This window comes from Echiichthys vipera (genome assembly GCF_963691815.1).
Source record: "Echiichthys vipera genome assembly, chromosome: X".
Taxonomy (NCBI): domain Eukaryota; kingdom Metazoa; phylum Chordata; class Actinopteri; order Perciformes; family Trachinidae; genus Echiichthys; species Echiichthys vipera.
In genome coordinates, this window is record NC_139825.1 from 39299286 (window position 1) to 39311929 (window position 12644).

The following is a 12644-nucleotide window of genomic DNA, read 5'->3' on the forward strand; positions in this document are numbered from 1 at the left end:
GGGCACTTTAGCACGCGTTTGGCTCCCAAGAGGGCACTTTAGCATGCTTTTTGGCTTTCAGGAGGCTACTTTAGCACATGTTTTGGCTCCTAAAGGGGACTTTAGCACGCATATTGGCTTTCAGGGGGGCACTTTAGCACATGTTTGGGTTCCTAGAGGGCACTTTAGCACATGCTTTGGCTCCTAAAGGGTACTTTAACACGCATTTGGCTTTCAGGAGGGCACTTTAGCACATGTTTTGGCTCCTAGAGGGCACTTTAGCACACATTTTGTCTTCCAAGAGGCCACTTTAGCACGTGTTCTGGCTCCTAGAGGGCACTTTAGCACACATTTTGGCTTCCAATAGGGCACTTTAGCACGCATTTTGGCTCCTAGAGGACACTTCAGCACGCATTTTGGCTTTTAGGAGGGCATTTTAGCACGCATTTTGGCTCCTGACGGACACTTCAGCACGCATTTTGGCTTTTAGGAGGGCATTTTAGCACATGTTTGGGCTCCTAGAGGGTACTTTAGCACATGTTTTGGCTCCTAGAGGGTACTTTAGCATGCATTTGGCTTTCAGAGGGGCACTTTAGCCCATGCTTTGGCTCCTAGAGGGTACTTGAGCATGCATTTTGGCTTTCAGGGGGGCACTTTAGCACAGGTTTGGGCTCCTAGAGGGCATTTTAACACACATTTTGGCTCCAAGAGGCAAGAGGGCACTCTAGCACATATGTTTTGGCTCCTCGAGGGCACTTAAGCACATGCTTTCGCTCCTAGAGGGTACTTTAGCGCGCGTTTTGGCTTCCAAGAGGGCACTTTAGCACGCGTCTTGGCTCCTCGAGGGCACTTTAATGTGCTTTTTGGCTACTAGACGACCAAGGGGGCACTTTAGCACACATCTTGGCTCCTAAAGGGCACTTAAGCATGCATTTTGGCTTCCAAGAGGGCACTTTAACACGCGTTTTGGCTCCCAGGGGACACTTAAGCATGCATTTTGGTTTCCAAGAGGACACTTTGGCACACGTTTTGGCTCCTAGAGGGCACTTTAGCAAGCATTTTGGCTTCAAAGAGGGCACTTCAGCAAGCATTTTGGCTCCTAGAGAGCACTTAGAATGCATTTTGGCTCCTAGAGGGCACTTAACACACGTTTTAGCTTCAAAGAGGGCACTTCAGCACGCATTTTGGCTCTTAGAGGGCACTTTAGCATGCATTTTGGATCCTAGATAGCACTTTAGCACGCATTTTGGCTTTCAGGACGGCACTTTAGCACATGTTTGAGCTCCTAAAGGACACTTTAGCACACATTTTGGCTCCTAGAGGTCACTTCAGTACATGTTTTGGCTTCCAGAGGACACTTTAGCACATGTCTTGGCTCCCAGAGGTCACTTTCAACGCATATTTTGGCTCCCAGAGGACACTTTAGCACATGTCTTGGCTCCTAGAGGACACTTTAGCACACATTTTGGCTTTCAGGAGGGCACTTTAGCACACATTTTGGCTCCCAGGGAACACGTAAGCACGTGTTTTGCCTCCTCGAGGGCACTTTAGCATGCATTTTGGCTTTCAGGAGGGCACTTTAGCACATGTTCCGGCTCCAACACTTTGACACGCGTTTTGGAACTTTAGCACAAGTTTTGGCTCCTAAAGAGCACTTAAGAACGCATTTTGGCTTCCAAGCGGACACTTTAGCACACGTTTTGGCTCCTAGAGGGCACTTTAGCACATCTTTTGGCGCCCCCAGGACACTATAGCACATATTTTGGCTCCCAGAGGACACTTCAGCACATGTTTTGGCTCCCAAAGGACACTTAAGCACATCTTTAAGCTCCTAGAGGACACTTTAGCACACGTTTTGGCTCCTAGAGGGCACTTTAGCACATCTTTTGGCGCCCCCAGGACACTTCAGCACATGTTTTGGCTCCCAGAGGACACTTCAGCACATGTTTTGGCTCCCAAAGGACACTTAAGCACATCTTTAAGCTCCTAGAGGACACTTCAGCACATGTTTTGGCTCCTAGAGAACACTTTAGCACATGTTTTGGCTCCTAGAGGACACTTCAGCACATATTTTGACTCCCAGAGGACACTTCAGCACATCTTTAGGCTCCCAGAGGTCACTTCAGCGCATGTTTTGGCTCCTAGAGGGCACTTTAGCATCAATTCTGGCTCCTAGAGAGCACTTTAGCACGCATTTTGGCTTTCAGGAAGGCAGTTTAGCCAATGTTTCGGCTCCTATAGGACACTTTAGCACACATTTTGGCTCCTAGAGGTCACTTCAGCACATGTTTTGGCTCCCAGAGGACACTTCAGCACATGTTTTGGCTCCCAGAGGACACTTCAGCACATGTTTTGGCTCCCAGAGAACACTTCAGCACATGTTTTGGCTCCCAAGAGTTGGTGGAAGAGGCTGATGATAACCTGCATTTAGTTTACCCGTGCCTTTTGGGAGCAGAGTCTCGTCTTCATCACTCTGGAGCAGAGTGAGACGTCCTGCTTCCTCCTCCGGTCTGTGGCGTGCTGCACCGCCTCCTCCCATTGGCTCCTCCGCTGTGTCTGCGACGCAGCGTGTAGTTCCGCCCAGAGTCACAGCGAAATACTAGTTGAGGCAGAGGAAGCGGCAGACAAGAGCAGCGTGTACTGTCTACCGTAATATACACATTATCGCTGATATTCAACAAGATACTCGGAGAGGAATTAACTGGAACCCACCGGACACTCATTTTACCGACGAGGTAAGTCTTACATCCGTGTTTTCGCGGTAGTATTTCCCGTTTTACCGTTTACAGATGTGCCCGATGCCACAGGAGATTATCTAGCTCGCTGGATTTCTCAACCTGTTCACGTTGCTGTCCATAACGTTAAATCAAGGACTTCGTTTGTTAAGAGGAAAAGCCGTTTACAACAACAACGAACCGTAGAAACGTGACGTATTAACCGCGATTGAAACGCACGTTTAAAACGCCGGTTAACTAACGTTAGTTCTTGAATGGACGGTTCAGTTTCCAAAAGCTGCAGCTCAATGAACCCAGTTCGTCTCAACAGTAACGTTAATGCGACATAACGGTTATTTTTGTTACACCGTAGCTTCAGTTTGTTATTGCGGATTAAACGGTTTTATTACACTGTTTTTTGTTACATTATGCACCTGCTGAATTATAACTTATGGTCTAACTACATATAATGAAACGAGGCCCGTCACGACATCGTGCATTACCGAGCTAAAACACAATATTTTAAAAACTTAATGTATTTAATACAGTGATACAAGCAATACAAACTTCACATACAATCCCGTGTGAACTATGTGTTTTATATATAAGTGATGCCAGTTTTAATATTAAAAAAAAGAGTCATTGTGAGTGTAATAAAATAAAAGTTGTATTTAAAGATTTATGAGAAGAATATTTATGTTATTTTCAGTTGGGATTTAATTTTGTCTGTTGAAACCTTTAACACCAGCCACAAGGGCCCAACACTGTGTTGAATGAGTGTCTTGCTGTCTGTCATGGTGTCACTGTACTGTAGGTATTACTCTCTAATACTGCACATTTTTCCAAATACTGTTCTAGTCCAGACGTGGCAGATCCATCATTATCAATCAGATCAGTCACACTGGTGTAGCTGCAGGTGTTACACCATTCAGACGCCACATGATGGATGACAATGTCACCGTGGCCATGCGAAGGTCACACAGGTGGGAAGAGTAAGAGAGTGGGCATCAGGTGTTTCCCCTTTACCTTTAACAACTGCGCTCATCTCGGGGTATATTTACATTATAAGGACATTGTGTTCTACAGTTTTAAGAGTTAGACTATCTGAAACAATGGGGATATAAAAATAATCATAGTTAGGAGATTCAAAAATAAGTAGAAGGTCATTATAACCTTTGTATTAAGTAACACAGACACACAATATGTGCATTAAAGCCCTGATTCTGGTATCTTATACTTTACGTTTATGTTATAGTTTAATTAGTGGGGTCAAATTCAGGTGTTTTATCTCCCACAATGCACTCAACAGTGTCATGTGATCAGTAATGGTTGAATGGCGTTTACACAACAAGCAGCCGCCAGGTGTTTGTTGTTTCTAACAACATTGCTGTGGTAGACTGCTGTTAGAACCTGAATAGCTAATAGATGACCAACAGATAACAAACTATTATCCTAACGGAAAGCTTATTTTGCAAGTTGATCTGTAAACCAGTCTTTTGTTTTGAAAACAGGCTAAAGAAAAGAGAGGGTGGGTTGTTTGAGGTTTATTGCCATATTGTTGCAAACAGTCGGCTCCTGGTTGATTATTACAGTGAAAACCTACCGCCTAACTTATGGGTGTGTCAAAAAGTTGTTAATTAAGCCACACATTGTACTTGGAGTCTGGAAAGATCTCTAGGAAATCACTGACTTTTTAAGTTTTAAATGGGTTTATGCACTTTACTACAACAACATTTAAAGAAGAGATGCACCGATCCGATTCCTGGATTGGATATTGGTTCTGATACTGACTAATTAGCTGGATCGGATATCGGATGAATGAGGCCGATCCAGCACTCTGAGCCAGTCATTTCTTTTTTATTAATATCAAACACAGCAATACACTTACAGCGGTCTAGTCACTTCAATTCTATGTTTCCACAGCGGTTAGGGTTTTATATTACATTTTAAAACATCTATATATACTTTACATGGAAGTGTTATTTATCTCTTTTTGTTGCTAATGTACACTTTATTTGTTAATAAATAATATTAAGTACATTGATATCTGTGTTCATTTGTTACCTTTTTTTAACAAGACTAAATATTTCTGTCAAGCATGATGCCTGCACTCACATGGTAAGGTACACGCTTCATCCATTCAACAGTAGTATCAGATCGGTATCTGATATCGGCGGATACGCTCAACCCAGGTATTGGATTGGATCGGAAAAACTGGATCGGTGCATCTCTTATTTAAACATTTGAAGTGGTCAGATTTGTTTCATATTATTTTACAATGTGGTGGGATTTGACCTTCCTCAAGTGCTTAAGAGAAATACATTAAAACAAATTTGCCTGAGCATTCAAAGTGAAAACAAAGTCAGCATAAGGTAACAGCGAATGATATAAAGTAATATGTCAACATCACGAAACAACCCTATTAAGGTGCCTTTCAGCATGGATTACTACTTACACTTACACACAATTTATTACAGGGATTACAGAGCACATTAAAAGTGAGACGGGCTCTTGTGCAGAAGAGGATTTCTTGCAGTAAAGGCTGGGATGAATGTCAGGGAATAACGCTCACTGGAGGAATGGAGACAGTAATTAAGCCATGGTGCTGACAGTCAGTCTGCCTCTTGTTCACTTTAACCTCAGTTTTACTGTGTCTACTGGTTTGCCAGCAAAACATTACCCGTGCTAGACACAGACATTTAGTGCGTCTTATTGTCATTATTGTCAGTATTGTCAGTATTTCCAACCATGAGAAAGTGCTCTGGTGCTGCCGTTGTGTTTTTGTAACTGAACTGGATCTGTAATTCAAGCTGTACCAGGCCTAGAGTTACAGCACAGTCTTTTGCACAGCAGCTTCAAGCTTTTAGAACAAAAACAGCTGATGCATACACACCTCTATTCCAGGTTAACGTCTTAGATTTCCCTTGACCCCAGCTGAACAGCATATACAGCAGACAACTATCCAATCTTTCCCAGCTCCATCAGTCTTTACAGCAAGGATTTGAGCTCTGGATAAATATACTTATAGCAAACAAATGTATAAACAACAAAACACCAGAGAAAGTCTGCTAGCAGGCTTGTGTGCAGCAGCAGGGTCGAAACATTTTTCAGACACTCTTATCTGCCGGATCACAGATTTGTCTGTCTCCATTTTCTTTATCAGCATCCACCATCAAATCTGCAGGTGGTGATGAGGAGAGGCAGACCACAGGTGGTAAGCTTGTTGATCCAAATTGTTGGATACAAGCCAAGCTGGACCCCTGGACGTCCTGGACTGTCCTTCAGTGCTGCTGCATTGTTTATTTAAGGATCATACATTTAAGAACCTCCGCTCGTAACACCTGCAAGTGTATTTTCACATGCAAATTGCATCACAACAACCCTCAGTTTCCTCTTTTTTTTCAGTGGAGGGTTTTCATTGATTGCCTTTATAAACTCATTATTCCTTAAGTAAAGAGAATTTATTTCCAGTTCGCGAAATCTCAGAGTTTTCTTGTTGTTCTTGTGTTTGTGTTTGTGTTTGTGTTTGTGTGTGTGTGTGTGTGTGTGTGTGTGTGTGTGTGTGTGTGTGTGTGTGTGTGTGTGTGTGTGTGTGTGTGTGTGTGTGTGTGTGTGTGTGTGTGTGTGTGTGTGTGTGTGTGTGTGTGTGTGTGTGTGTGTGTGTGTGTGTGTGTGTGTGTGTGTGTGTGTGTGTGTGTGTGTGTGTGTGTGTGTGTGTGTGTGTGTGTGTGTGTGTGTGTGTGTGTGTGTGTGTGTGTGTGTGTGTGTGTGTGTGTGTGTGTGTGTGTGTGTGTGTGTGTGTGTGTGTGTGTGTGTGTGTGTGTGTGTGAGTGAGTGAGAGGGGGGAAGCAAAGAAACTGGATGTTCCAGCTCTCCACTGAGACAAATCTGAGTTTTTCATAGATACAAACTGTGCACACTAGGCTCTTTAAACTCAAACATGTAAGCAGCATGCAGCTTTATTTACAGTGTCTCACCATAGAGGGAATGATTTCATACTCGGCTTTCTATAATGGTCTAGGGGACATTCAGGAAAGTGAAATGCTTTAGTGGTTGTTATTGTGATGGCGCAAAGGGCAGATATAGTGCCCTCGTTGTTTGAGGAGCCTCCACTCTGACTACGTTCCTACCAGAATCTGTTATATACAGACTAGAGATGATAGGCAAAGTCCCAATCATCAAACGCTCAAATGTTACATGGAGAGATTGCATCCCTGGTGAGTGTCCCTCAGTGTGAGTCATGACGTATGTCATGTTTATATTTACTGTCGATACATACAAGGAAGAGAAACGACGGTCGATGCATTTTTATGACTCCTTTGAGGCCTTCTTCCTGCACTGAATGTTGATGCTTAAGCATCCTGAGAGCCAAGTGGAAGCTATGCTGGTTGGTAAATCATTCCACGTTGCATTGGTTGTCGTGACAAGAGCAGAATAACTTTATGTAAATGATGGTGAAAAAGGTCATTCGATCTCAGCAGCACCACCAGCGGAGATGAGGATGGCTCGGGGTGGGGGGTGGGGGGCATGGTTGCCAAGGACACCCCCGACCTCCACGGCGAGCATTCGCAAGGGATGGTGCCAGAGGAGCTACCTCTGTGTTTCTCGGGGGAGATTGAGTTGTCAGTAACCAGTCATTGTGACAGCCAAGTTGACCACATGGATAACTCTATTATCAGGGGCTGTGTTCCTGTGAGGCAGCAGGCCTCTTAGCACTGATTCATACACTGAAACAAGTAGAGACATGTTCTGATTCAAATGCCTTGGTGGATTCAAGTGGTCTTTGCTATCTCTGGGCACAAGGGCTCTCATGTCTCAGGGCTGTATTAATGTTTCATGGAAGCGTTTCTTAAGTTTCCACCCAGCATGTTGAATTGATTCTGTGGGTGTGTGTGAGGTCGTGGGTGTGTGTTTGTTAGCTAGTGACCGGGCTACACAGATGGTCTCCCTGCTGCCTCCACAGCTGCCCTCTGGCCAGTGTGACCGCAGCTCTGCGAAGCCCCCAGCAGGACACCGCTGTTCTGGAAACTCTGCCTTCTCGCATCAGCCAGCTGAGACCCAGGACACACATACACGTAGCATCCTCTCGCACTTTGTCTTTCTCTGTGCTGTCTGAACAAGTAAGCATGGCAGAGGAAATCCCCACAGACAGAGCGGCAGCTAGCCTAGCGTAGCGGGGTAGGGGCAGGTACTCTGTTAACAGCACTGAGTGCAGGTCCGACAGGCATGGACATTCAGTCTTATTTATAGCCAGATACCAGGAGGGGCCAGGAGAGACTTATTCAGCCGGGCACACACTTCTCTGACCTATCAAAGCAGATTTATCAGGATTCACCTGTCTCTTGGCGCCCCCCCTTAGTAGTGATGTTATGTTTTTTTCCCTTTACCTCATCCTCCCTCCATGCTTTGCTTTGTGTGAGAGCTATCTATGCTAGTGTCTATTGATTTATTGATGATGTGTGTCATGTAGCTACAGCCATCTAAATTGCTGTCTCTGTATTGCCTCTCTTATTAGTCTATTTATCATTATTTGAAAAGAGCTGTTGTGGCAGTGCCTTACAGGGTATTATGAGTCAAAGGAAGGATGAAAAACATAATTCACAAGTGTGTGCGGCAAGCACAGAATGAATATCTTAATTCTTGCCATGAGGGCTGAGCGATATGGCTATAATCGTCTATCCCTATAAAGGTCAGTTTGTATCTTGACAACAATATATATCAGGATCTAGCACGTTTTCTGTTAATTCAGCAAATTGTCTATATGAAATAATGACATGGTAACGCCTATTTATATATAGTCCTGTGTGAATATCAATGAATATTTGACAAGTATTTAGAAGTTTAGTGCAAAATGAACATAACATGCCAGGATCAGAACGTAAAGCGTCATCCAAATGGCATAAAAATTACTGTAATGCATGTCTGAAAATGTCATCAACTGATAGGATGGTCCTTCTCTGTTCTCAGACAGAGAGGGGGGTTATAATTTAAGAGGAAAGTTGAATTAAAAACAAATAAACATTGTGTTCATACCACTGTATGTGCATTTCAATTTGTGTTGTGAATTTGAGAGAGCGGTTTAGAAGTTGAACTACAGCAAATTCCAAATTTAAAACAATTCAAGAAGATGTATAAAACAATTAGTTTTGAGATGTATGGGATGAGAAAGGGCTGGCAGGATGGATGTGAAGACATTTAGGTTGTATAAATCAGCACTGGGATAGTTGTTTGAGTTGTAGATATGATAAATATGATTGAATTGGTTGAATGATGGAGAAGGGGTAGGACCAGTTAAGTGAAAACTTCATCCTACTCCTTTTTGGACATTTTTAGGTGGTTTTATGTTTATTTTTTGTCTATGTAATTTATTAGAATTTGTATATTGACTTTGCTAAATGTGTACTAAAGGAAGATGTCAGTTAAGTGTGGTTCATAAATGCCCACACAGTCCTGACAAGTGAGCTAATCAGCCAAAATGAGTGAAAACACGTGCGAGGGACCATGAGTGTGAACTACACTGTAGCTGATGGGTTGGTTAAACGTCTTGGTTTGATATTGCTGAGTATTGATTAATAATATTACTCATTTAAAGTTTTCTGTTGCAATTTTTCAGTCACAATTGTATTATGAGTACATTTAGGGCACATTTTGGTTCATTCATGATACTCACTTAAAATTGACAAGCACTTCTTTACATGATGACTAAAATAGATGACTCTGTGAAGCTATATAGTAAAATATACTGACCAGGAATGTACTGAGGAACATGGGAGAGCTGACTTGACATCCCAGCTTCCCACACACACACACACTCACTCAAGGCCTTACATATCCTACACATTAAAAATTCATAACCCTTACACACAATTTCTTGTCATACACAGACCTGATGGATAAGTTTCCAGTTTGGTCAGACACATCACTTCATCCGTAGAAAATATTGCTGGTGGTCTGTATTAGTGCAGAAAATACAGGGTGCCGTGGAGGTTATGACGGAAAATTTTACGAACCATAGCAATGGATTTAAGGAGCCACTCAGAGACTCTCCGGCTATGTGCGTTTTCATGTGAGAAGTGAAGCATGCTGATGATGCCAATAGATATATGGTTATAAATCAATACAGCCAGATGATGCTCTTTAATCTCATAAGACCATTAGCAGATAAAGTGGCCTCAAGGAATAATGTAATACTTTAAAAGCCTTCGGAGAGTAATAAGAGGGGTCTTGCGCTCAGTGTTTTTACAGGTTTAAAGATGTGGGTGTGTGTGTGTGTGTGTGTGTGTGTGTGTGTGTGTGTGTGTGTGTGTGTGTGTGTGTGTGTGTGTGTGTGTGTGTGTGTGTGTGTGTGTGTGTGTGTGTGTGTGTGTGTGTGTGTGTGTGTGTGTGTGTGTGTGTGTGTGTGTGTGTGTGTGTGTGTGTGTGTGTGTGTGTGTGTGTGTGTGTGTGTGTGTGTGTGTGTGTGTGTGTGTGTGTGTGTGTGTGTGTGTGTGTGTGTGTGTGTGTGTGTGTGTGTGTGTGTATATATATACAGTATATGTTACTGTGTACAACATGCACTGCACTTTGGGTTGTCTGAGACTGTGTGTGTCTATATACGTGTCTGTAGGTGAGTGCAACAGAGGCTGTCCCCAATCCTGCGTGAGTATAGAGGTCAGGGTTTGGGTATGTGTAGACTAGAGGGGATGGGGGATTTTTTTTGGCAGGCAAATCAGTGCAGTGGCTGCAATGTGCCAATGAGACTATCTCTGCTGATGAACCAGGCTTTTCCTCAGAGACACACACAAAGAAAAACTCAAGTAAAGTCAAGGATTTCCTCTATTAAAAAGATGCAGTCATGCGGTTAAACACATTAAATGCACGTTCTGAAGAGACAAAAACGTGTACGCTATGAGTGAATAACAACTCCCAGAAGAGAAGGTCATGAGTCTCCTCCCATCCTCAGCACAATATTGTCCCTGTGTGTAAGAGAATAATGATAATACACTTCATTATGTTTTGTGATACTGTATCAATTCTACACACACAATTGATTTTAATTAATAGTTTTCATGCAAAGATTTGTGTTAGACAGTGATTTAACCCTTAAAACCAGCCTCTAAGTAGCAGTGTTATGTATCTCTTTCATTCCAACGTAACAGCGTATCTTATGGTGGTGTATTCTTAATACCAAGACAGTTTCCTTAAATTACATTTAAAAATGGCATTACAGTATCACAATATATTGAATCGTAACCCTTGTATCATGATGCGTATCGTGTCCGTAGTCCTAGGCTGTGCAAAATTCCATGTCTCATCCAAGTACAACCACTACAACATTTTTATCGCTTGCATTTTGAGTAATGGCTGACCAGAGGCTCAGGATATTAAAGGAGGCTGTGACTGAGTGTGTCTGCCTTCATATTTTGTTTCCAAAGAGGGGATAAGACATTTATAGTAATGCTGTATTTAGCATTATTAGATCTTTTTTTAATCCTGGAAGTATCAGGAGGTCTGGGTTTCATCAGGAAGATTTGTTTCTTTTATTACCTGTCTTAAAATAGCTTCTCTGGCAGATTGAGTCTCTTATCTTACATTTCCTTTTGTCTTTGCAACCAGTAAGACTTTATTTTTGCCCTGTCTTCTGTCCAGTGGTCATCTGCATGTATTTGTGTGCATACATCTATTAAGTGAACGTACACCTGAGGAGGATCATGTCTCAAAGCTACTTAATCCAGTGTTTCAGTTTGATTTCTAAACCAGAGGTGGTGGTGCTCCACATTTTGAGCTGGGATATTGGATAAGAATAGACTGAACTGATATAATCATGACAGAAAAAGACATCATAGAAATGTCTCATCATAGTTTTTGTTATATTGTGAAAGGAAGAGAGAGAGAAAGGATGTGTCAGCTTGTGTCAGGAAAATCATATCAGCTGTAAGGAGGATGATGGAGCCTCAGGAGAGCAAGCTGTCATTTAATTAAGCAGAGGAAAAAAAATTGGGAGCTGTGTGCGAGTGTGTGCACGTGTGTGAGTTTGCTTTCTGTGTCCGTGCTCGTTCAGCTGTGAGTGTTTGCTGACAGTATCAGCAGGAGCGATTCTCTGCTATAGGTCAGCTTTTCCACAATGCAGAAAAAAGAGCAAACGCCAGGTCAGATTCTTTCCATGGTCTCACCCCTTGCCTCTATATTAGAACAGAATAACATTCAACTATAATGCTTGTTATCACTCATGTTGTTATTTACCTGACAGCAGGGTAGGAGTTGAGCTGAAATGCCAAACAAGTGGATTTTCCTCATCTAATTCTCTTACCAAACAGCCCAGTTTAGAGCAATAATCTAGAACTGAGCCTTGTCACAGTCCATTAGCTTTCCTCTGGTGGGATTTCTGCCTCTGCAGACTGGGAACTGTAAACACAGGTTTGGCCTGGATATGAAAAGATTTAACTGATTTATTTGTTTATTTTGGGCATGTCAGTTAGATAAATCATCATCACACATTATCTTGGTTTACAATTCACATGACCCAAAGGGAAAGCGGGAGAAGCAAAAGCTTATCTAGTCCCGCCCCCGTTACCCACAGAATACATCATCTTCATCATACTATACTATATTTTTCTTGTGTCCTTTGACATAAGAAAAAAATAAAAAAAGATAAATAAATATAAAAAAGAAAAGAGTAAAGTAAATTGGAGGAAAGCCAAAATAAAACTAAAGAAAAATGAAAACATTCTACTTACGCACCAGTTGAACTTTGCCTCGTACTGTGCTTTTCAGATCAGCTATTGTTTGGGTACAAGTGGTTTTTTGTTTTGTCTCCCATCTTGTCTCAACACGAAGTCTGCTGAGCCCTGCCTTTTTACCTATATCCTATATCCTGGGTCATTCTGTAATGATTCAAAATCAAATTTACATACTTCTGGTGGTTTTTTTTACCTCGCTGCTTAGTTCATTCCACTTTCTGACCCCTGTTAC

General features: G+C 42.3%; 1 protein-coding gene across 3 annotated transcripts in view; it reads left to right on the plus strand.

Annotated features, from left to right (window-relative positions):
- The first annotated feature begins 2581 nt into the window (after positions 1-2581).
- The window catches only part of ndrg3a (ndrg family member 3a), a 34673-nt gene continuing 24610 nt past the window's right edge, over positions 2582-12644 (plus strand). For all 3 annotated transcript variants that reach the window (XM_083938865.1, XM_083938862.1, XM_083938863.1), the window contains exon 1: positions 2582-2714. The gene's annotated coding sequence lies outside the window, so the exon portion shown is untranslated. The remainder of the gene's footprint in view (positions 2715-12644) is intronic.